This window comes from Lygodium microphyllum, chromosome 10, assembly GCF_053477565.2.
Source record: "Lygodium microphyllum isolate KBCC chromosome 10, Lygodium_microphyllum_v1.1.10, whole genome shotgun sequence".
NCBI lineage: Eukaryota > Viridiplantae > Streptophyta > Polypodiopsida > Schizaeales > Lygodiaceae > Lygodium > Lygodium microphyllum.
In genome coordinates, this window is record NC_141144.1 from 78136781 (window position 1) to 78162891 (window position 26111).

A 26111-nucleotide genomic window follows, 5' to 3' on the forward strand; every position below is an offset into this window, starting at 1 on the left:
TTTAATGGGGAGAGTGAGTAAGGGGAATGTTAGTTTGCACAAGTTTTTACATAATTTCCTTGACTAATTTCCTTGACACATTTGTATTGTTTGCGTTACAATATGACACACACAAGTATTTTTCTGCTTTTCCAGTGTCTACTCATTGTCCATGTGTGGTTTTACAGATCTTGTAGTTGTGCTCGTGAGGAAACTTTGCAATTAAGTGGGGGACAAATGACAACACCTAAAAACATGCCATCTATTGCAACAATTTTTTGGAAAATTTGTATATAAGTGACACCCTATTACCAACTTTTTATCTTAATTTACTACAGATGCGGTGTTCATTGTTGCTGTCTTTGGAGGCGGTGTCCTTGCAGTTTGGCCAGGAAATGTCAGTACAAAACTTAACCTTTGGCCTGTGTACAAACAAGAAAAGCTCTTATATCTCATTTGCAAGGCATAGGCTATGGAGACCAAGAATTAGAGACTATAGTACTTTGCAAAATGAAGTCCTTTGAGCTTATGCAATTCACATCCTTAGAGCCACTAGAAATCATGTCATCCATGGAAGATTATGCAGTTCCCTTTGAGTTTGATGAGCCTAGGTTACAACAAAGGAGAATTGTGTCAAAGCCCTCAATAGAAAATTCAGATGGCACTAAAGGTACAAGAGCATTACACAAAGATGATCCATCATTGTGGATTCCCACTCATAAGATGTCTGACCATCCCCTTAGCTTCCAAGGATATGAATAATGGCAAGAGAACCTAGAAGAACTAGAGAGAAGTCACTAAAACTCGAAGTGTGCCAACTGTATGAAGCATAGTAGCAGCATTAGCTGGCCATATCGACCAAGCCACCTAGTATTTACAAAGGGCCTTTTTGCCAACTAGGTAGTGTCAAGGATAGCTAGAAAACAACATATGAAGTGAAAAGGTTATAGTGACAAGAAATGGACACACCAAGTGGGAACAATTAGTTGGAATAGATTTTACATTGCTTGTTAGGGCAATGCTTAGGTCATGGTCAAGGTCATGGAGGAGATCGAGGTGGTGAATGTGGTGGTGGTAGTCATTGGGAATTCATCAAGTGGAATGGATATATCCAGAGATGTAGCTGTAGTTGCACATGAAGTACACTGGGCAGCAAGGTCATGGGACTCAAACATTGATTTGCGGAGGCCAGTTGGTTCTTTAGGCAATATGAGTTTACATCCCATGGCAAAGGGGATCAAGTCAACAAATTTCTTCCAAAGCTTCAAACTCAGGCCATTGTATTTGTAAACCATGCATGAGGGATTAGCAAATGGCCTGGAAAGCAATTGCACAGCCACAACTACCGTGTACCACAACCTTTTTCAAGTTAAAATGCACAAAGGAGATCTCATTTTACTTGAAGAGTTAAATGCATTGGACTATTCATATGGTGGTGGTAGCTATGCGTGGGAAAAGGGGGATGCGAACTACTGAGAGGGGGGAAGAGATGCCATCATCTGCATGAGAGAAGGAGAGAGAAAAAGGCGGCCATTGTCTGTAGGAGAGAGAGGAGGTGTCGATTGATGAGGGAGATGGGGAAGAAGGCTATCAGCGAAGCGAGAGAGAGGAGACGCACATGCCCCTGGTGGAGGAAGGAGTTGACCTTTACAACAACGGCCGCACCGAAATTCTGATGCTATGGCTACTAGATTCGTCCAGCCTCACGAAAATTGGTTGATCCTACATGTAGCCATGTCTCACTAGGCACATTCCATCATATTGAGAGTAGTACTAGTCACCAGTTGGCCACAAATTGGTTCCTCTTCCTTATTATTATCAGCATCATCTTGTCTGCAAGGAATGGAAAGAGAGACAACATCCTCTTGCTATGTGCCATGGAGAAGAGAGAGAGGAGGTTTGCAAAACACTAATAGAGCCAAGAAATTGATCAAATAAATTAAATTAAGAAGAGTGAGAGAAGAAAATTGAAGCCAATTCTTGTCATTGAAGATTGTCGCTATGCTTTCTTCCTCAACATCAAATCAGAGCTTCAATGTACCCACCCAAAATGAGATTGCAGGCTGGTAGAAGGTATCTTCGACTTTCATTCGCTCCATCTCACGTGCAATTTTGTGCCCAGATTGATAGGATATTGCATTATTATCCTCCCTCTTCATACGTCGCCATTACTTCAAGGGAGAAACTATGGTATTAAAGCTCTCAACTAAAAGCTTAATCTATAGTTTATAAGGATCATTCCTATTGCTATAAAGGGAATAGCATCTGGGGAAACTGTGGGGAAGCAAAACAAAATGATGAGCTCGCATTTGATACGACTGGCTAGAAGATAGACATTGGCTGGAAACCATAAGGATGCGGTCTCCAAGGACGTGACGATGACCCGTGGTTTAACACATAAGCGTTTTAATTCATTTATTTAAAATAAACGATATAGTATGAGTAAATGTTTAGTTTAATATTATTAGAAAATGCCATGAAACCTATTTTTCTATGCTGAATGATTATCTGCATTTATGTGCACCTGTAATTATTTTCTAAAAATCAAAAATAGTGAAAATTTCTCTAAAATGGTTCAAAATTGACATATATGATTTTTTACAAAACTTTTGGTTGATCCAATATGACCTATGATATTTGTTTTATAAAGGCTATGTCTTTAGAAATTTATTGAAAATTTTTCATAATATTTAAAGGTTATTTAATATATTTCAAAATTAAAAAATGGTTAGTTTAAAAGGAAAATCATAGTTTTCATTTAAATAAAATGTGTTATTTATCAATGAAAATTATGGATTCCTAGTGAAAGGCTGAAAAGATAAATTCTGAGTTATTAGTGAATTTTTGTAAGGATTAAAAGAAAAGAAACAACAATTTAATAATGTTTTCCTTAAAGAAATGCTTGCGTTAAGATATGGTGTTTTGGTTTTGATAAATAGAGATTATCCGTGGTGTGAAAACTTATGAAATATGGGAGGGTAAGAATAAGAAGCTTAATAATACTTTGTAATAATTAGTAATGTCAGGTTGCAGCTACAATATTTGGTTTAAATTAAAAGCAACATAAAAATTAACAATTTAATGATTAGATGGCATGGGATGAAGTCTCAGCTTCTATATTAAATGTCTACATTTTATTTACATTTATAAAAATCTGATGATTGCAAGAATTATGAGTGGAGGGCCACTAGGACTAACTAATAAATTAAAGGGAAATATGGGGATTTAAAATAAACTATGTATGTGTTTACGCTGGAGTGTAGAGAGTATATGTTTTTATCTTGATTGGTATTTAGTAAAGAAGAAGAAAGAAAGGATGTTATTCTCACAAAACGAATTAATTATCTAAACACTAAAAAGTAATGACGAATTGCAATACGGAGAGGGGAAATGTTACAAGGAATTAAAATAATGGGTTTATGGTACGTTAGAAAATGTATTTTTGAATGTTTGCTATTACTTAAATAAATGAAAAGAATTAATTTAAATCCATTGGAGAAGAGAAATATAAAAAGAAATTTAAATGGAGATATTCGAATAGATCCAAGGGATCTACACCTTGAAACAAGATTCTCAAAGTCAAACATCAAAACTTCCTGGATAAACCGCCACTAGTATGGCATGAGAAATTTATGAGGAGCCACTTCTGAAAGATGGGAGGGAAACTGTAGTTATCCTAGGTTTAGCGTTTTAGTGCCCAATATAAAGACCTAACTGTAAAAGTTTAAAAGAAACGGAGTGTGAGATTAAGTATGTTTACTAGAGTTTAGATATCTATAGTTGGACTATTACGAACAAACGTCATAAAAATAATGGAAGGCTAAACCAAATTAGTATAATTAGTAGTAACAATCACCTTTTTAGTGCAACAAATCTTAGGAGTTGGCTTGCCGACCTGGTTAAAAGTGGCTTGGTCTTTGGTCTTTGGCCAGTCAATTTAAGAGCATTGTTTTGCTTTGTTTGACCAATGAATTAAAGGATAAATGGATACCTAATGCTTCAGTTACCCCCGACTGCCTACCTGACCCTAACAAAGGGGGTTGTTAACCGCGCGGGAAGGTGGACCAAACCCACCGTGAGAGGTGTCTCCGTTGAGCGCTACTTAGAGCTGGAGGATGCTTGGGTGCCAAGGGGGCTCTAGCCGTAAATCCCTCGCCTTCCGGGCCTTGTACAAGAGGCTAACGTGACTCAGGATTGGATCTCGAGGCCCACATACTAGTCTACAGGAAAAATCTTGGATTGGTGATCCCTGTGGATTGTTGGATAGCCTTCGAGCGGATTGTGGATAAGCCAGTGCCTAACTTGTTTGACATTTTTTTTAATGTCAAGTGATATGATTACATGAAAGAACCAGTGCCTAACAGGCTAATTAAAGAAGCTGATTGTTACATGTCCAACTAAATGTGTTAGATAATTAGATAACTAAAACAACCTGAGGAAAGTGCGGTGGATGTGGCCATAGGTTCATCCTACAGATGGGTGGTCCTAGTTGGCCGGGAACTTTTCTCAAATCACGATGGAAAACCAGAAGATCGTCAAAGAAGACGAACAACAAAAGCATTGACCTAGAGTTATAATTGATCTCGATTTACGTTGTTTTAGGGGAATGGAATGGGACTATGCCTTATGGCAGAGAGGTTGAGCTTCACATCTCTCTCGTTTCCCATTCTCCTTGAACCAAGTGCAACGTGAATCTGCTTTGGACCTGGCGTTTCTGCGTAAAGTAGTTCGCTTGGGTTCGACGCTAGTTGCTATTAGGAAATGACCAAAAAGAAAAAACCCTAATCTAGGTTGGTCTTAAGTGGGAATGGCCGGTATACTTCCGCTACGTGGCAGACATGAAAATCCCTAGATCGCAAACCCCGTAACATTCCATGGGAGTGCCAGGTGGGAGCTTTCTAGACATCTTTTCCAATGGACTGCTAAGACGTGTCCTGAAGATAACAGGTGGACACATTACAGTTGATATTACAGCGAACCAATGAAGGAATTGTTTTTATGAAATCTTAATAAGATGAAGTAAAGCAAATGTTACTGTTCCAAACATTTCCTTACTTTCAATACTATCTTGCAGAACTATGAAGCATGGAACAAGTTCTTAGTGTTCCGAGTCATGTTTATGACTGCAATGCATTCCCCTGACTATCGACAAAGGGTTGAGATGATGAACATCCTAGAGCGAATCTATAATCCATCGCCTTTGTACATGGAACTAAGATGGACGGGTGCCTCAGGAATCTACTATATAGCTGCCCACCGATTTGCATATCTACAGAACAACCTAAAGAAGATCAAGTGGTTGGAAGACCTAAAAGTCGTGAAGCTGTTCATTTTTGTGGAAGCTCACATAAATTCAACTCTACATATTTGAGGTCGAAGGGTTGAACTAAACTCATATGTATATGAGGAAGTGACTCGTGTAATCTCCACCGACATGATTAAAGTGTTGGGGCGCCATGAGAAGAATGGGTTCCAAAGGAAAGGATACCCTGAACTTCCAATGATGTACCGATTCCTAAAGATCCATGACCCGAAACCATACTATTATACAGTTCCTACAGATAAATGTAATACAACATTATTCTTCCCAAACTAAATGTAACAGTTGGCCTATCATCGCAAGAATTGTTGTATTCCGAAAGGGCTATGCCCATATAAATACAAATAAGACTTTTTTTTATCAATGTCTGATTGTGCATGAGAATTGATAAAAAGTTAAGTGGTTAGATTGCTTGGATGATAGCAGAATTGGAGATGTAATATAAATCAATAACGATTATCGTGTAATAACATTAAGAAACCTTTATCCAGGCACAACCCCAGGTACAGGTTCCGAGTTCGCCTCCTACATCAAGTACTGCTGTAATCCAGGAGAAGAATTTTCTTCTCAAGCAGATTAAGCCGCCTGAGTTTGACAGGAGAGCCAGGTCTGTCCAAGCAGATGCTGAAATTTGAATTGAATCCATGGAGGATTACTTTGAAGCAACCGGTATTGCACCCACCAATCAAGCTATGCTCACCAAGCTGAAGCTCACTGGCTGGCGAAGCCAGGCTTTGGTGGAAGCAATGGTTTAGGGATCAAGGGATTGCGGAAGGATGCGTTACCTGGGAGAAGCTGAAGAAAGTCGTGCAGGGAAGATACTTACCACATGCATATCGCACGCAGAAAATGAATGAGTTCTAGGAGCTAAAACAGTTGGGGCTAACTCTTGATGCATACTACTCTAAATTCGTCTCACTTTTAAAGTATGCACCACAGATGGACATGACACAGCAAGTGTCAAAATTTTGTGCTGGTTTAAACCCACCAGTGAATACTCGTCTCAAATCAATGTGCCCATCAGATCTTCAGGACACACTTATTCGAGCTACCCCTATAATTCAGGAGGTGCAGGCTAGACCAAGGGGTAATAAAACTTGGTCTTATAATGGCCCAAATAGAGGAGCATTCAGGCCTCAAATGAAGAGAGTTCAAAGTCAGAATCAAGGACAAAGAAAGAAAGCAAGAACTAACAATGTCAAGAGCTTTGTTCCTACTCAAAGCAATGGCGGAAACCTTCATTGCTTCCACTGCAACGAGCCCAGTCATTTCAAGAGGCAATGTCCCAATCTTGGAGGAGGACATTGCCAAGCACCTTTCCAAGGAACGGGCCGTGGTCAAGGAGTCGCTACTCGAGGCAGAGGAAGAATCGCCTGTTAGATATGATCAATGCCCCACCCTGATTAGGTGCTACCAATGATCCATGGTGCTCAAAGTTGTAAGGCCCCCATTATGAGGAGAAGCCAAGTATGAGCCCGGACATTGGTGGAGTCCTGACTTGTATATCAGATGAGGTCTATGTGACCGGATGGCAAAAAGGTGACCATTGTGGGTCTAATCTTTGGGTTAGATAGAGTGGTTAAGTTGGTAGCAACTTGAGGCGCATTGCATCGAGTTGCGGTGTAAGGGAGTTTAAAGGGGCCCCTATTGTGGGGTCCGGGGGCCGCAGAAGCGGCCCCTGGCTGGGGGTCCTAGGGCATATTCCCTGGCCGACTAGTGGAGGCTCATATAGTAGGTCGAACCTAACGACCTTCGCAGGCTATAAAAGCTAAACCCCTTCGCAGCCATCACTCACTCATCTTTCACCCAGTCAGAGTTGTTGTTCCAGCTAGCCTTAAGCTCTTCACCTATCTTCTGTCTAGATCGCCATCTAAGCTTCACACAGTGGAAGCGCACGGGTGGACAGAGCCATCTTTGTATCAGTTGATTGGAGTTAAAGAATTTACTGATTCTCCTCTTATATGTTGTGTACTCTCTATCTCTTTCTCAGATTCTGTTCGCTGCGCCGTGTAATATTTTACATGGTATCATAGCCTAGGGGGCTCTAGAGATCGGAGAGCATGCAAGAGGCAAAGGCTTCAACAGCAAAGAGAAACTATGTCGACTCCGGGAAGCGGTTCTAGCGCATCAGGAAGCGGTGCAGGAGGTGGTGCTGCTGTACCGGCTATTCAAACACTAAGGATTCGTCCACCAACCTTCAGCGAAGGCAAGTTCGATGGTACAAACTACACCTTGTGGAAGTTCAAAATTACAACTATCCTTGATTCTTATGAGCTTCTGGAGACTGTGCTGGGGACTGACGCAGAACCATAGCCTACCCCCGACCCATCAAATCCTAGTGTGATGATTCCTCCGAATGCAGATCTTCTACGAGCTTGGAAACGAAGGAATGCAGATGCATTGTGTGCCTTAGTTACAAGCTATTCTAACAGTGTTTTGACTTTGATTCAGCATACAACCAAAGCGTTAGAAGCTTGGAATGTACTAAGGAGTCAGTATGAAACACGAAACCAAACAAGGATTCAAAACTTGGAGAATCAACTAGCAGCGGAGAAGTTTGCTGAAGGAGAGACGGTTGAAGCATTCATCACTCGGATTAAGAATTTGCGCGACCAGATGGCTGGTGCTGGGATATAAAAGACTAGCAAAGAGCTAGCTCGGAGGTGTCTTCGGATTTGTCCACAAAAGTTTGATGGACTAGTAACTACCCTTAATACTCAGGTGAGATCTCAAGCTTTGACTTTTGAGGAGTTTTGTGCATTATTAATGGAGGAGGAGTTGAGGCTGAAAGCCCGAGAAGGAAGCAACAATGGAGATGCTGCATTCTCTGCCAATGCAAAAGGCAAAGGTGTTTCCTCCACCAAAAATGATGGTGACAAAAAGAAGAAGGGCGGCAAGAAGAAGTTTCAAGGAGAGTGCTTCTACTGTAAGAAGAAAGGACATGCAATTGCAGATTGTCGTGTCAAGAAGGCAGATAAAAAGAATGGTACCCTTAAAAGTAAAGGGAAAGAGACAGCCAATACAGCTGAAGCAGAGTTGGAATTATTCATGGCGACCATTGAGGAAGTGTGCTCCTCGGCGCAAGAAGAATCTACATGACCAACAAGAAAGGTCTATACAGTTCTATGCAGTCTCTACAAGAATCCATCACTGTGACGGTTGGAAATGATGCTAAATTCCCTGCTGCGGACACAGGTACTATTTCTTTTGTTGCTGCAAATGGTGAAGTCAAAAAGCTTTCAAATGTATTGTATGTTCCCGAAATCAGGAGAAATCTCTTATCAGTTGCTGCCATAACTGATCTTGGTCATTAAGTGAGGTTCAAGAAGACAGGTGCAGAAATTATTGATAGTGCTGGCACAATTGTTGGCAAAGGAGAAAGAAGGAACAACTTGTATGAGCTAAGTGCTCTTACAGCCACCGCTGGAGTGGGCACAAGTAAGCTTTGTCATGAAAGGTTTGGACACATCGGATTTGCAGTATTGAAGGAGATGCAAAAGCAATGTATGGTTGCTCACCTACTTACAATAACTGAATTGAAGGAACCATGTGAAGCTTGTATGATGGGCAAGCAACAGAGAAAGGCATTTCCACAAGAAAGCAAGAATAGAGCACAGGCTCCTCTAGAGTTGGTGCATGCTAACTTGTGTGGTAAGATGCCTACACAAGCCTTGGGGGGATCTTCTTATTTTATGTTGATTGTCGACGACTACAGTAGGAAGATGTGGGTGTACTTCCTTCGTGATAAGGCTCAAGCCTTTGGTAAGTTTAAAGAATGGCTAATACTTGTTGAGAATGAAACATGGAAAAGTGTGAAGAAATTTAGAACAGATGGTGGTGGTGAGTTCAACTCAAAGGAGTTTGAAGGCTTTTGCAAGAGCAAAGGGATCAAGCGTCAATTGACGACGCCTCACACACCTCAGCAGAACGGTGTTGTGGAACGCAGGAACCGCACCATTGTGGAGATGGCAAGATGCATGCTAAAGGGCAAGGGATTGCCTAACCATTTTTGGGCTGAAGCTATTAATACTGCAATCTACATTCTAAATCGGAGCTATACAAAGGCTCTCAAGGGAAAAACACCTCATGAGGCTTACACTAGTAAGAAACCATCTGTCTCACATTTCAGAATTTTTGGATGTGAATGTTATGCACATGTTCCAGATGAGAAGAGAAACAAGTTACAACCAAAAAGTAGAAAATGTATCTTCTTGGGTTATAGTGATGAGCAAAAGGCTTACAAATTATATGACCAAGAGGCAAAGAAGATCATCGTGAGCCGTGATGTGGTGTTCAAGGAGGAGCCACATACAGTGGAGGAGGAGAAGGCAAGTTCTTCCACTTTATCATCAAGTGAAGAAGTAGTCCACTATGAACCTGTCCCGAGAGCTATCCCTATCCTTAAGGAGGAGGAAGCATCATCTTCAGATGATGAAGAAAAAGTTCACCAACCTGACATCACCCCACCGGAAAAGCCATTGCCGCGCTGGGTGAAGCAGCTCTATGACCACAATAATCATATGCCTGCATCTGTTGAGGAGAAGATAGACGGACCAAGGAGGTCTCAAAGAATAGAGGAGCAAAGGAGGGCTTCTGCTCACATAGTCAATATGGCCTTGATGGTTGAGATTATGAGAGAAGTAAAGGAGCCAACTGACTTAGAAGAAGCACTTGCAGATCCATCATGGAAGGCTGCTATGCAGGCAGAGTATGACAGCATAATGAAGAATGACACTTGGGAGCTAGTGGATCGACCATCAAAGCGGAAGGTTATTGGCACCAAGTGGATCTGGAAGGTAAAGTACAAGGCTGATGGTACCTTAGAAAAGTACAAAGCTAGACTGGTTGCCCAAGGATTTTCACAAGTTGAAGGGTTTGATTTTCAAGAGTCATTTGCCCCAACTGCCAGAATGACCACTACTCGCACGGTACTTGCAGTGGCTGCCCATGAGAAGTGGCCAGTATACCAAATGGATGTTAAGTTAGCGTTCTTAAATGGTGACCTCAAGGAGGAGGTGTACGTGGCTCAGCCACCACCAGGGTTTGAGGCCCCCCATTCTGAGAACAAAGTGTGTAAACTGAAGAAGGCATTGTATGGGCTGAAACAAGCCCCCAGAGCATGGTACCAGCGGATAGATAGGTTCTTTTTAAACCTAAACTTCAAAAGATGTGCCTCAGATGCTAACTTGTATGTTTACAAGGATGGTAAAAAGTCTGTAGTGATTGTCCTATATGTGGACGACCTTCTTATTATAGGTGACTATGAAGATATGATCAACCAAACTCGAAAGGCTTTGAGTTCTGAGTTTGAAATGACAGACTTGGGCTTGCTGCACTATTGTTTGGGGATTGAAGTCTGGCAAGAGCCAGGAAAGATCTTCATCTCTCAGAAGAAGTATGCATGGGAGATCTTGAAGGCATTTGGCATGACCGAGTGCAAGGAGATAGCTACACCTATGGAGGTGAATGCAAAGTTATCCGTCGAGGATACATCAGCACTAGCAGACATTGGGAGGTATAGGAGGTTGGTCGGCAGTCTGATCTACTTGTGTAACACCAGACCAGATATCAGTTTTGCTGTTGGTGTTTTGAGCAGGTTCTCAAACAAACCTCATGAGAGTCATTGGAAGGCTGGGATGCGGGTGCTTAGATACTTGAAGAAAACTCTTGACTATGGTATCACATACAGTTTCGAAACTTCTCTTGTGGGGAACTGTGACTCAGATTGGGTAGGAGACATTGATTCCAGGAAGTCAGTTTCTGGTTATTGTTTCTCTTTGGGTTCAGGAATCTTCTCTTGGATTAGTAAGAAGCAACCAACAGTGGCATTGTCTTCTACCGAAGCAGAGTACAAGGCAGCTTGTTTTACTGCATGTGAGGCCGTATGGTAGAGAAGAATTCTATGGCATATGGGAGTGCAGGATGAAGAACCAACTGTGATGAGATGTGACAATCAGAGTTGCATTGCCATTGCCAAAAATCCAGTGTTTCATGCACGCACCAAACATATAGAGATCCAGTATCACTATGTGCGTGATTTGATGGAGGATGGGATAGTGGAATTGGTCTACTGTCCAACAAAGGAGAATGGAGCAGATATCTTCACCAAAGCACTTACGAAGGATTTGCTTCAAGTTCATCTTCAGAGACTCGGCATTGGGCCAAGGAGATAGTTCACCTATGGGTGGACATTGAGGGGGGGTGTTAGATATGATCAATGCCCCACCCTGATTAGGTGCTACCAATGATCCATGGTGCTCAAAGTTGTAAGGCCCCCATTATGAGGAGAAGCCAAGTGTGAGCCCGGACATTGGTGGAGTCCTGACTTGTATATCAAATGAGGTCTATGTGACCAGATGGCAAAAAGGTGACCATTGTGGGTCTAGTCTTTGGGTTAGACAGAGTGGTTAAGTTGGTAGCAACTCGAGGCGCATTGCATCGAGTTGCGGTGTAAGGGAGTTAAAAGGGGCCCCTATTCCTTGGAATATTCCCTGGCCGACTAGTGGAGGCTCATATGGTAGGTCGGTCAGCAGGCCAACCTAATGACCTTCGCAGGCTATAAAAGCTAAACCCCTTCGCAGCCATCACTCACTCATCTTTCACCCAGTCAGAGTTGTTGTTCCAGCTAGCCTTACGCTCTTCACCTATCTTCTGTCTAGATCGCCATCTAAGCTTCACACAGTGGAAGCGCACAGGTGGACAGAGCCATCTTTGTATCAGTTGTTTGGAGTTAAAGAATTTACTGATTCTCCTCTTATCTGTTGTGTACTCTGTATCTCTTTCTCAGATTCTGTTCGCTGCGCCGTGTAATATTTTACACCGCTTGCGTTGCCAATATGAAAATGTGCGAAGAAGAAGAAGATTAGACCATGGAAGTAGAGTTTGAAAGGACGACAGTCCATGCCGCTCTACACAAGAAAGGCCCGAATCATCAGTTCTCGGTGTCTCGAACTATCAAGGTAAAAGTTTCAAGACCTTGATTGATTGTGGCAGTACACATTCCTTTATCTCACCAGCTTGTGCAAAAAGACGAGGAATAGCCAGAGTAGAAGCACCTACCTTGCTTGTGGAATTGGCAAATGGTCGTGAGGTTACTTGTACCAGGCAAACTGCTAAGGTGGAATTCTTTCTGGGAGGAAAAATGGTCAAATTCAGAGTCATGAATTTAGGTATCCATGAGTGTTCACTCGGAATGGATTGGCTTAAGCCTAACGACGCCACATTCATTGTGGGAAGGGCCAAGTTTCCTTTCGAAACTTTGAAAGGAAATTAGTCGCAACTCAAGGTGAGGCTGGAAAACCAAAAATTCAATTGGCCAAGGCATCTCGGATTATAAAGGGGGTCAAAAAGGGGCTACCTATCTACTTGATTAAGCTCAACAAGTTAGATCAGAAGCAGGGGTCTAGTGAAGCATCTTCTTGGCTAAAGGAATACGCTGATGTATTTCCTGAAGAGTTGACAGAACTCCTACCTCAAAGAGAAGTGGATCATGAGATTAAGCTAGTACCAGGAGCTGCGCCAATTGCAAAGAGACCCTATAGAATGTCCGTACCAGAAGCAATTGAGCTAAAGGAACAACTCAAGCAACTGTTAGATCAAGGCTACGTCCGTCCTAGTAGTTCACCATGGGTATCTCTAGTGCTGTTCCAGAAAAAGAAAGATGGAATGCTTTGATTATGTATTGATTATAGAGGGCTGAATCAATCAACTGTCAAGAACAAGTACCCTATTCCAAGAATATATGAGCTTCTTGATCATCTTCAAGCTAGTGCAAAGATCTTCTCCAAGATTGATCTCAGGTCAGGTTACTATCAATAAGGATCAAGGAAGAAGATATCCCAAAGACGGCCTTCAACACAAGATATGGGCACTTTGAGTTCCTAGTTATGTCCTTCGGGCTTACAAATGCGTCTGCCACCTTCAACAGGTTAATGCACGATATCTTTACGCCATATCTTGATGATTTTGTGCTCGTCTTCTTCGACGACATTCTAGTCTATTCCAAACAGGAAGAAGATCATGAACCCCAACTTCGGATGTCCTTGAGACGATGAGGTCACATAAGCTGTATGCTAAGATGAAGAAATGTACATTCTTCAAATGTCAGATTGAATATCTGAGTTTCATCGTATCAGTGGAAGGAATCTCAATGGACCCAGCCAAGGTCAGAGATGTGCTAGAATGGCCAATACTAACATCTGTCAAAGAAATACGCAGCTTTCTTGGATTGACAGGATGGTATAGGGTCTTCATTAAAAACTATGCTTTGATTGTAGCACCTCTGACGGACTTACTGAATAAGCAAACATCCATTGTATGGTCAACTCCCGAACAAACTAGCTTCGAAAGATTGAAGCAAAGTTTGGTATCAGCACCTATCCTGAAACTTCCAGACCTCAATAAGGAGTTCGAGGTAGTAACTGATGCTAGCACACTGCTCATACAGGAAGGTCATCCTGTAGCATACTCTTCAAGGAAATTGAAGAGTCATGAGAAGAATTATGCTACCCATGATGTGGAATCACTAGCTGTCATCCATGCTCTAAAGCTTTGGAGACACTACCTGTTGGGTAACAAGTTTACTCTAGTAACTGACCATAAGAGTCTCAAATGGATCTTTACCCAGAATGAGCTCAACACGAGGCAACGTTGGTGGATTGAAGTGCTGGAGGAGTATGACTTTGAAATCAAGTACCGACCTGGAAAAGAGAATGTAGTTTCTGATGCACTCAGTTGCAAGGCATTCCTTAATTCCCTAGTCTTGCAGAATACATCAACAGCTAGATCTCTAGCTACAAAAGTATCTATGCCAAACAATCCAATACTTGAGTTAGCCAGAGAGGAAGCATGCCATGATCCAGCCTATCAAACTATGCTAAGGGAGATCTCTATCAAGGATCAGAACCAAAAGCTGCAGGCTAAGTATCATGAATTCTCTGTCCATAATGGACTTGTCTACTATAGAACGAGACTATGCATACCGGCAAGTCAGTCCACTGAAGCAGAAGATATTGTGGGAAGCTCATGATTCCCCTTTCTCAGGACATCTTGGCTATGCCAAGTCTCTCAATGCAGTTAGGAAGAGCTACCATTGGGAGAGGCTTAAAGGTGACGTTCTCAAATATGTCACCGAGTGTTTGTCTTGTCAACGTATCAAAGCGGAACATGTCAAGATGCCAGGGAAGCTGCAACCGCTTGACATCCCCCAAATGAAATGGGAATTCATCAATATAGATTTTGTTGTTGGCCTACTGAGGGAGGATACAACTCCATCATGGTTGTGGGTGACATGCTAACTAAGGTTACACATTTTATTCCAGTAAATACAAACTATAAAGCCTCAGACATTGTAAGATTATTTATCAAGGAGATATTCAAGATACATGGGCTACCTAGAAGAATCATTAGTGATCGTGATTCTCTCTTCACATCACACTTCTAGAGAGCCATCTTTGAAGCCATTGGAACTCAACTCTGTTTTAGCACAGCTTACCATCCCCAAACGGATGGCCAAACAGAGTGAGTAAATCAAGTCATCGAGGATATGCTTAGGGCATATTGCTGTCGTGAGCCGAAAAGGTGGATTCAATACTTGCCTTTTGTTGAATTTTCCTACAATGCTTCTTACCAACAAAGCATTCAGATGACCCCTTTCCAAGCATTATATGGTCATGTCTGTCGAAGTCCCCTAAACTTCTTAGATCCAACCTTGAGGGTTGAAGCTTCAAGGCAGATGTTGGAAGAGATGGATGACCAAATAAAGCCAATAAGATAGGATATCCAAGCTTCAAGGATAGACAAAAGGCATACGCAGATTTGAAGGGTCAAGATAGAGTCTTCAAAAAGGAAGACATGGTCTTCATTCGCGTACGCCTTAAGAAGAGTTCCCTATCCTTAGGAGATTGTCAGAAGCTAAGCCCAAGGTATTGTGGACCATACAGGATCCTCAAGTGCCTAGGACCTAATGCTTATAAAATGCAACTCCCTGAGAACCTAAAAGTTCATAATGTATTCCATATCAGCCTATTAAAGAAGTATGTACCTAATCCGAACCATGTACTTGATGACCAACAAGTGGTAATGCCTAGTAAAGGAGTCCTTGAACTAAGGCCTGATAGGATCTTAGATGTTAGGGAGAGACAACTGAGATCCAGAACCTTGAGAGAATGCCTCGTCCAGTGGAAAGATTATCCCAAAGAGGATGCCACTTGGATAGATGAAAGCACTCTCAACCATCAATATCCCCAGTTTATCTCGAGATGAGGACATCTCGATTCCTCCAAGGGGGAGAGAATGTATCAACTCCGAAATGATAATATGCAATTCACATATGAAACCCCTCTTAGGGTAGGATAAGTCATAGGGATAATTTTTTAAATTAGATAAAGGCAAAATTTTTTAATTATTTTCCCTCTCCTCCAACCGACTGTCAAGCTGGAGGAAGAGGGGAATAGCACGTGAAAGCAAGCTCCTTGGCTGGAGCTTGCTTATAAAATGAAGCATGCGCCTCGACGCGTGGGGGAGGGAGGATATTATCCCCTCCCCCTATTTAAACCAAGGGGGGTGCAGGCTGAGGGAGGGACCGCCGCCTGTTGCTACTATGAAAAAAAAAAGTGCCCTGACTCTGAGCAAGAAAGAGAGAGGTGGTTGTCGTTGCCTCAAGTACAAGGGAGTGAAGATTCTGGCCGTGAGAGGGAGAGGAAGAGTGGAGGCATTGATTGTCGCCGTGAGCCAGGACATCATCGCTATCTACCATCACAGTCCGCGCCCCCATCCCATCAGCACGCTGCCAAATCGGTGTCTACTTCCTCCCACGTGGCCCAGAAGCTTTAGAAGCTTCTTGGGGGGAAGCTTCTAAGGTTCTAAGAAGCCCCTTTTCCTATAGCATTTAAGGCTACCCTTTCCCCCCCCCCCCCCCCCCTGGAATTTTCCCCTTAGGGCTCTATAAGCCCCTTTTCTTCCCCCAATTCTCCTTGGAGGGCCTTTAAGAGGTCTTAAGCCTTTCCCCCCTTAAAAAGGCCTTACCTTAAAAGGGCCTTCACATGACCCTTAAGCTTTTTTTTCCTCCCCCCTCAAATTTCCCCCCTTGGAACCCTATAATCCCTTTTCCCCCCCAAAACCTTGGAGCCCTATAAGCCCCCTTTTCCCCCAAACCTTGGAGCTCCATAAGCTTTTTTTTTCCCCCCGAAATTTGACTGGAAGGGGCCTTCATATGGCCTTAAGTTTTTCCATACAAAGGCCTAAAAAGTTTTTCCATACAAAAAAAGTTTGCATACGAAGGAGACAGACAAGATTGTAACCCCGCACCCAAGGCAAAAATGCTACATTTGTGATGGCTCCTAAGAAAGCCCAAGGTGCAACCGCAGGAGGATCATCTCCTAGCATCCACATGGACATCTCACCCCAAGTCTAGGTTTCCCTTCCTAATTTTTATTTGGTATTGTTATAATTCAATTGCGCAAGGATAATTGTTGGAAATAGGATGCATTTTTTGTCTTAAATGCTTTAGAAAAATTAGCTCACGACAAAGGAATTCAGTCATTAGTATTTCTAATAAAATGAACAAAATAAAGTGAGCAGAAGATTGATATGCATTCCTAGCAAGTAGTTTTGTGCATTCAATAAACTGAACTCGGGTTATTGTCCATATTTACAAAATGGAATTAAGATAATGCACTCCGTTTAAGCATGGAAGTATAAAATCATATCGCATTATTAGGCCATATCTTCTTTGCAATAATTCATCATGGGAAGTGCTAAGAATCCATAGGAAAGTGCAAGGCATGAAATGATTCCTAAGTTGCATAAATTGATCAATTATTATTTTTCAAATGCATAATTATTAGTAAAAGGATGCTTGTTTAGCATGAATCTTGTTTGCGAGTTACAGGATGATTAATTAGAATTAGGTTATAACCTAACCTATGCTTGATCTTAAATCGATAAGTTAGGGTTGAAAACCAATTTACACACAGACAATGAGTCATGTGTTTATGGAAACGATAGCGTAATTATCTTTGAGAATTAAACAAATTGGCATAAATCTAAATATCTAAACCCGCGGAGTACTCATTTTAGAAAGAGTTAATTCAATTCCAAAGAACTCACTAGGATTTAATACATGACCTAGCCGCACGTATTGCTAAAACTGAAACTCCTATACCCAAAATACTTGCCCACATTCACCGAATGTAAGGACAGCGGAACATACTTGAGAAGTGATCTAGGGTTTGTCCCTAAGAATCTTAAGCTAAAAAGATGGAACTTGGAACCCTAGGACTGACAACGTCAGCCTAATGTAATTAGGAACAGATTGTTTCGTGACTCCATTTGATGAGTAGAATAGTCTCATAGTTCGATGCGACACTTGTGCAACAAGTGCGGAGTCGTATGATCTTGTGATTGGATCACAAGGGAATGGCCAATTCTCGCAATGAGGTTGGTAGATTCTTATGCAAGTTATCTTGCAAAAGGATGAATAATCATCCTAATATAGTATCTTTCTTGAGTAAAGATAATTGCTTCGAAGCAAAAGACCAGCCCGATAAATTAGAATAATCTATGAACTTAAGGTTTAACCAAGTTGGGTTAATAGGGTACGCCCTAACCCAGGATATAGGGGATCTTGCCAAGTCACAAGTCATCCCGGATCGAGTGCTGGACACATTCCAAAGGAAGGATTCATTTCTTAGCAATTGGCCAACAACAAACGACCAATGGAAATATTTGTGCTTCTTACAGATTTAAGAGCACTGTTTTGCTTTGTTTGACCAATGAATTAAAGGATAAATGGATATCTAATGCTTCAGGTTGAAGGCCTGAAAGGAGAGGCAACTTCAGTTACCCCCAACTGCCTGCCTGACCCTAACTAAGGGGATTGTTAACCGCGTTGGGAAGGTGGACCGAACTCGCCGCGAGAGGTCTCTCTGTTGAGCGCTACTTGGAGCAGAAGGATGCTTGGGTGCAAGGGAGGCTCTGGCCATAAATCCCTCGCCTTCCGGGCCCTGCACAAGAGGCTAACATGACTCAGGATTAGATCTCGAGACCCGCATACTAGTCTACAGGCGGAATCTTATATTGGTGATCCCTATGGATTTCTAGATAGCCTTCAGGCAGATTGTGGATAAGCCTACGGGCTGGAATTTTTGTATTTCAAAGATAAATATGATAACCTGTTAACAAGGAACTTGTTTGACATTGTTTTTTTATATCAAGTGATATGATTACGTGAAAGAACCAGTGCCTAACGGGCTAATTAAAGAAGATGATTGTTACATGTCCAACTAAATGTGTTAGGATTGACCAAGTCGGGTTAATAGGGTACACCCGAACTCAGGATATAGGGGAACTTGCCAAACCGCAATTGATCCCGGATCGAGTGCTAGATGCATTCGGGAAGAAGGATTCACTCCTTAGCAGTTGGCCAACAATAACGTCCAATGGAAATGATTGTGCTTGTTACAGATTTAAGAGCACTCTTTTGCTTTGTTTGATCAATGAATTAAAAGATAAATGGATATCTAATACTTTAGGTTGAAGGCCTGAAGGGAGAGGCAACTTTAGTTACCCTCAACTACCTGATTGACCCTAACCAAGGGGGTTGTTAACCGCGTCAGGAAGGTGGACCAAACCCACCGCGAGAGGTCTCTCTATTGAGTGCTACTTGGAGCAAGAGGACGCTTGGGTGCCAGAGGGGGCTCTGCCCATAGATCCCTAGCCTTCCGAGCCCTGCACAAGAGGCTAACGTGACTCGGGATTGGATCTCGAGGCCCGCATACTAGTCTACGAGTGGAATCTTGGATTGGTAATCCCTGTGGATTGTTGGATAGCCTTCGGGCGGATTGTGGATAAGCCTACGGGCTGGACTTTATGTATTTCCAAGATAAATATAATAACCTCTTAACAAGAAACTTGTTTGACATTGCTTTTCTATGTCAAGTGATATGATTATGTGAAGAAACCCGTGCCTAACGAGCTAATTAAGGATGCTGATTGATACATGTCCAACTAAATGTGTTAGGTAATTAAATAACTAAAACAACTCGAGGAAAGTGCGGTGGATGGGCCATAGGTCCGTCCTACGGATGGGTGGTCTCGGTTGGCCGAGAATATTTCTCAATTCACGATGGACATCAGAAAGATCGTTCAAAAGAACACGAACGACAAGAGCGTTGACCTAAAGTTATAACTAATCCCGATTTACGTTGTTTAAGGGGAACGGAATGGGACTATGCCTTATGGCAGAGAGGTTGAGCTTCACATCTCTCTCGTTTCCCATTCTCCTTGAACCAAGTGCAACGTGAATCTGCTTTGGACCTGGCGTTTCTGCGTAAAGTAGTTCGCTTGGGTTCGACGCTAGTTGCTATTAGGAAATGGCCAATAGGGAAAACCCTAATTCAAGTCAGTCCTAAGTGGAACGACCAGAATACTTTCGCTACGTGGCAGACGTGGAGAGTCGTAGATCGCAAACCTCGTAACATTCCATGGGAGTGTCGGGCAGAGCCTTCTAGATATACTTTTTGATGGACTACTAAGATGTGTCCTGAAGATAATAGGTGGACACATTATAGTTGGTATTAGAGCCAACCAATGAAGGAATTGTTTTTATGAAATCTTAATAAGATGAAGTAAAGCAAATGTTGCTGTTCCAAACATTTCCTTACTTTCAATACTGTCTTGCAGAACTATGAAGCATTGAACAAGTTCTTAGTGTTTCGAGTCATGTTTATGAGTGCAATGCATTCCCCTACTATTGACAAAGGGTTGAGATGATGAACATCCTAGAGCGAATCTATAATCCATCGCCTTTGTACATGGAACGAAGATGGATGGGTGCCTCAAGAATCTACTATATAGCTGCCCACCAATTTGCATATCTACAGACAAACCTAAAGAGGATCAAGTGGTTGGAAGACCTAAAAGTCGTGAAGCTGTTCATTTTTGTGGAAGCTCACGTAAGTTCAACTCTACATATTTGAGGTCGAAGGGTTGAACTAAACTCATATGTATATGAGGAAGTGACTCGTGTAATCCCCACCAAAAGGATTAAAGTGTTGGGACGCCATGAGAAGAATGGGTTCCAAAGGAAAGGATACCCTGAACTTCCAACGATGTACCGATTCCTGAAGATCCATGACCCAAAACCATACTATTATACAATTCCTGTAGATAAATGTAATACAACATTATTCTCCCCAAACTAAATGTAATAGTTGGCCTATCACCGCAAGAACTCTTGTATTCCGAAAGGGCTATGCCCATATAAATACAAATAAGACTTCTTTTTATCAGTGTCCGATTGTGCATGAGAATTGATAAAAAGTTAAGTGGTTAGATTGCTTGGATGATAGCAAAATTGGAGATGTAATATAAATCAATAACGATTATCGTGTAAAAACATTAAGAAACCTTTATCCAGTGGTTAGATTGCTTGGATGATAGCAAAATTGGAGATGTAATATAAATCAATAACGATTATCGTGTAAAATCATTAAGAAACCTTTATCCAGGCACAACCCCAGGTACAGGTTCCCAATTCGCCTCCTACATCAAGTAGTGCTCTAATCCAGGAGAAGAATTTTCTTCTCAAGTAGGTTAAGCCACCCGAGTTTGACGAGAGAGGCTCACGTAAACTCAACTTTACATATTCGAGGTCGGAGGGTTGAACTAAACTCATATGTATATGAGGAAGTGACTCGTGTAATCCCCGTCGATAGGATTAAAGTGTTGGGGCGCCATGAGAAGAATGGGTTCCAAAGGAAAGGATACCCTAAACTTCCAATGACTTACCGATTCCTGAAGATCCATGACCCGAAACCATACTATTATACAGTTCCTATAGATAAGTGTAATACAACATTATTCTCCCCAAACTAAATGTAATAGTTGGCTTATCATCCCAAGACATGTTGTATTCCGAAAGGGCTATGCCCATATAAATACAAATAAGACTTCTTTTTATCAATGTCTGATTGTGCATGAGAATTGATAAAAAGTTAAGTAGTTAGATTGCTTGGTTGATAGCGGAATTGGAAATGAAATATAAATCATAACGATTATCATGCTATAACGTTAAGAAAACTTTATCTAGGCACAACCCCAGGCACAGGTTGCTAGTTCGCCTCCTACATCAAGTACTGCTGTAATCCAAGAGAAGAATTTTCTTCTCAAGTAGATTAAGCCGCCCGAATTTGACGGGAGAGGCAGGTCCGTTCAAGCATATGCTAAAATTTGGATTGAATCCATGGAGGATTACTTTGAAGCAGCCGGTACTGCACCTGCCAATTAGGCTATGCTCGCCAAGCTAAAGCTCACCGGCAAAGCCAGGATTTGGTGGAAGCAATGGTGCAGGGATCAAGGGATCGCGGAAGGATCCGTTACCTGGGAAAAGCTGAAGAAAGCCATGCAGGGAAGATACTTACCACCTGCGTATCGCACGCAGAAAATGAATGAGTTCAAGGAGCTAAAATAGCTGGGACTCACCCTTGACGCATACTATTCTAAATTTGTCTCACTTCTTAAGTATGCGCCACAGATGGACATGACACAACATGTGTCAAAATTTTGTCCTGGTTTAAATCCACCAGTGAATACCCGTCTCGAATCTATGCGCCCATCGAATCTACAGGACGCACTCATTTGAGCTGTGCCTATAATTCAGGAGGTGCAGGCTAGACGAAGGGGTAACAAAACTTGGTCTTATAATGACCCAAACAGAGGAGCATTCAGGCCTCAAATGAAGAAAGTTCAAGGTCAGAATCAGGGACAAAGAAAAAAAGCAAGAACTAACAATGTCAACAACTTTGTTCCTACTCAAAGCAATAGCCAAAACCTTTGTTGTTTCCACTGCAATGAGCTCAATCATTTCAAGAGGCAATGTCCCATAAATGGCGGAGGACATCGCCAAACACCTTTCCAAGGAATGGGCCGTGGTCAGGGAGTCGCTACCGAAGGCAGAGGAAGAACCGCCTATGTTGCTAATAGGAAAATGTGCGAAGAAGAAGAAGATTCGACTATGGAAGCAGAGTTTGAAAGGGCGACAGTCCATGCTGCTCTTCACAAGAAAGGGCCAAATCACCAGTTCTCGGTGATTTAGACACCGTCAGACTATCAAGGTAAAAGTTTTAAGACCTTGATTGATTGTGGCAGTACACATTTCTTTATCTCACCCGCTTGTGCAAAAAGATTAGGAATAGCCACAGTAGAGGCACCTACCTTGCTTGTGGTATTGGAAAATGGTCGTGAGGTTACTTGTACCAGGCAAACTACTAAGGTAGAATTCTTTCTGGGAGGAAAAATGACTTCGGTCAAATTTAGAGTCATGAATTTCGGTATCCATGAGTGTTTAGTCAGAATGGATTGGCTTAAGCCTAATGACGCCCACATTCATTGTGGAAAGGGCCAAATTTCCTTCCGAAACTCTGAAGGGGATTTGGTCACAACTCAAGGTGAGGCTGGAGTGCCAAAAATCCAATTGGCCAAAGCATCTCGGATCATAAAAGAAGTCAGAAAAGGATTGCATGTCTACTTGATTAAGCTCAACAAGTTAGATCAGAAGCAAGAGTCTAGTGAAGGACCTTCTTGGCTGAAGGAATACGCAAACATATTCCCTGAAGAGTTGACAGAACTCCTGCCTCAAAGAGAAATGGATCATGAGATTAAGCTAGTACCAGGAGCTGCGCCAATTGCAAAGAGACCTTATAGAATGTCCATACCAAAAACAATTGAGCTGAAGGAACAACTCAAGCAACTGCTAGATCAGGGCTACATCTGTCCTAGTAGTTCACCATGGGGAGCTCCAGTACTGTTCCAGAAAAAGAAAGATGGAACACTTCGACTATGTATTGATTATTGTAAAAGTCCGCATGAAAAAAAAAAATTGATTGGGCTTTTGAAATTTTTTTATTTTATTTCCCCCCCTTATCCCTCCAGCCGACTGAGGAGCTGGAGGGGGGAGGGGAATAGAAGGAGTTACGAAGCTCCTTGGTGGAGCTTGTGGAGGGAGGGAGGGCATGCGTGTTGACATGCAGAAGGAGAAGATCCCCCTCCCTCCACTATTTAAAACGAGGGGAGGGGAGGGGCCGCAAGACAGAGAGAAGGCTGGGGGGGAGACCGTGACGAGAATCGACGCCGTTGCCGAAGTTCAATCACTGTGAAGAGAGAGGGGACGGGATGCTGTTGATTGGCCGCCACCTCCAAATCCCCCCCCGCCAGGTCGGACGACCATAACCACCCCCCCAAAGCTTCTGGAAGCTTGGAAGCTTCCAAAGGGGGGGGGCCTCTTTAAACCCCCTTCATATACCCTACTACCCCCTTTGTTATTTTTTTTTCCCGGGGTTAAAATCCCTTAAGCCCCCTTTCATTTTCCCCTCCCCCGTGCTAAAACCCTTTCCCCTGGATTTCAAAAATTTTCACCCCCTCCTTGTACGTTATGAAGCCCTTTTTACCCCCATATCTAAAACCCTTTTCCATGGGTATTAGAACCCCCTCTGCCGGGATTTAAAAATCCCTTAAATCCCCTTTCACCCTCGTACTAAAGCCCTTTTCTTTCACTTGGAGTCACTTTTCCCCCATGAGCACAAAGGCCTTAAGGGTCTTATTACTTCTTTACCGGTGTATAATCCCTAAAAGACCTATCCCCTTGGCTTTTGGAATCACCCCCTTCCTGTGGCCTCTTAAAACCACTTCTCCCGTAATTACCCCTTAAGCCTTTACCTTGGCATCAAAAACCTTTCACCCTCCCCCATGTGTAAGCCCCCATAAGCCCTTTTTCTCCAAGTTTGACCTAAGGGTCCTTAGACCCTTACTTATAATCTTTACGGCTATTATTTTTCCTTAAAGCTCTCCTACACCTTGTGTCTTCTCCACACCTTGTTATTTCCGTTCGTGCGAGCTTACAAAGACCATTAAGTCTTCCCCATGGCTTCAATGGGTCTTAGTTGTAAAAGTTTCTAAAAATACCCTTTTCAATTCCCGAATCCAAGGAGGGAACCTTCCAAAAACTACTTTGACGAACGGTGCAAGGAGCGACGGTGGAGTCCTAAGGAGAAGTTGTAAAGCTGCTTCCACGTTCGACGGACCACACTTGCGATGCCTCCTAAGAAAGTCCAAGGCGTAGCCGCGGGAGGGTCATCTCCCGGTATCCATGTGGATATCTCACCTCAAAGCCAGGTTGTCTTCTTGATGTTAATTCGGGTTTTAGTCAATCATGAAAAGAAAAATTATTAAGGAAATATATATATTTGTTCAAATTAATTCTAATGAAGGAGTTAGCTTATGAATGAAAATGGATTCAAATTAGCTTTCCTCAAATTGCATCAAGCATTATAAAATAATAGGCAATACTATTCATTTACTATAGTATTATAGTCCTAAAATGAAGAAATTATATCTTGCTCCATTAGTCTTATTCTTTTCGCAACGAATCATGGCAAAATGGCTAAATTCATGAAAGGTTTCTTTCGATGCTCAAACTACTAGAGAGTTATCTTTGCTAGTTGCAAGGCAACTGTTGTTAATTGGCACGAGTTTATCTTTAAAGAAAACGGAAGTTAAATGTTAGAAATCAACAAGTATAAAAATTAGACATACGAAATCATTTGGGAAGAAAATGTAATGGGGAATTGCTGGATGATACTTCATTAACACTTTTACCCTGCAAATTGAGGACTTGGAACAAATAAAGTGTGTATTCACCAATTCCTTAGCTAGGTATTTGTCCCAAGGAGTATCGTCACTCTTTGTATCATCATGGCATTATGCTATATGCCAAATTAAACTGTGTTAATTGAGAAAGTAATCAAAGATAGTAAAACCGTGACAAGACGAGTAAGATTACCTTCCTAAAGCTGACCAAATCAATCTTTCCAAAAGATAACCGAACCAATCTAAACGTAGAAACATTCATACCCTAAAACACTCGACTACTTACCTTACCATAAGGACAATAAATTCATAAAGATAAGAAATTAGGGTTCGTCCCTAAGGTTTTCAAATGAAGAAACCCTAGGCCTGACATACGTCAGATTAAGGAGTCTAAACAGATTATCCCATCGTCTGACTTGCGCAACATATATGAAATCATTTTGTGAATTGATTCACAAGAAGAAAAGGGAAAAACCCTTTTCAAAGACGGCAGATCCTTACGCAAGTTATCTTGCAAAAAGATGTAGTTTTTGGATATCCTTCAAAATAAGAAAAGTTGTAAAATAGAAACTAGCATGTCTACGGTACCTTAGGGTTAACCAAGCTAGGTATACCCTACATCCGAATATAAGGGATCTTGCCAAGTTACAAGACATCTTAAGAACGACTGCTGATATACTCAAAAAGGAAAGAACACTTCTTTAGCAGTTTGCCATACAACTGGGTTGGTTAATGGAAATGTTTGTGCTTGCTAAAGATTTTAGGCTCTGTTTGAGTTATGAATTACAAATTAAATAAGTATCTATACTTCAGGTTAAAAGCCTGAAGGGAGAAGCAGCTGCAGTTACCCCCGACTGCCTGCCTGACCCTAACCAAGGGGGTTGTTTGACTGTGCCAGGAACGTGGACTGAACCCGCCGCGAGAGGTCTCTCCGTTGAGTTCTACTTGGAGCAGGAGGACGCTTGGGTGCCAGGGGGGACTCTGGCTGTAAATCCCTCGCCTTCCGGGTCCTGCACAAGGGACTAACGCGACTGGGGACTGGATCCCGAGGCCCGCATACTAGTTGACGGGCGGAAGCTTGGAATAGTAATCCCTGGAGATTACTTGTTAGCCTCCGGGCAGATTATGGACAAGCCTACGGGCGGAAATTCTTGTAATTCAAAGACAA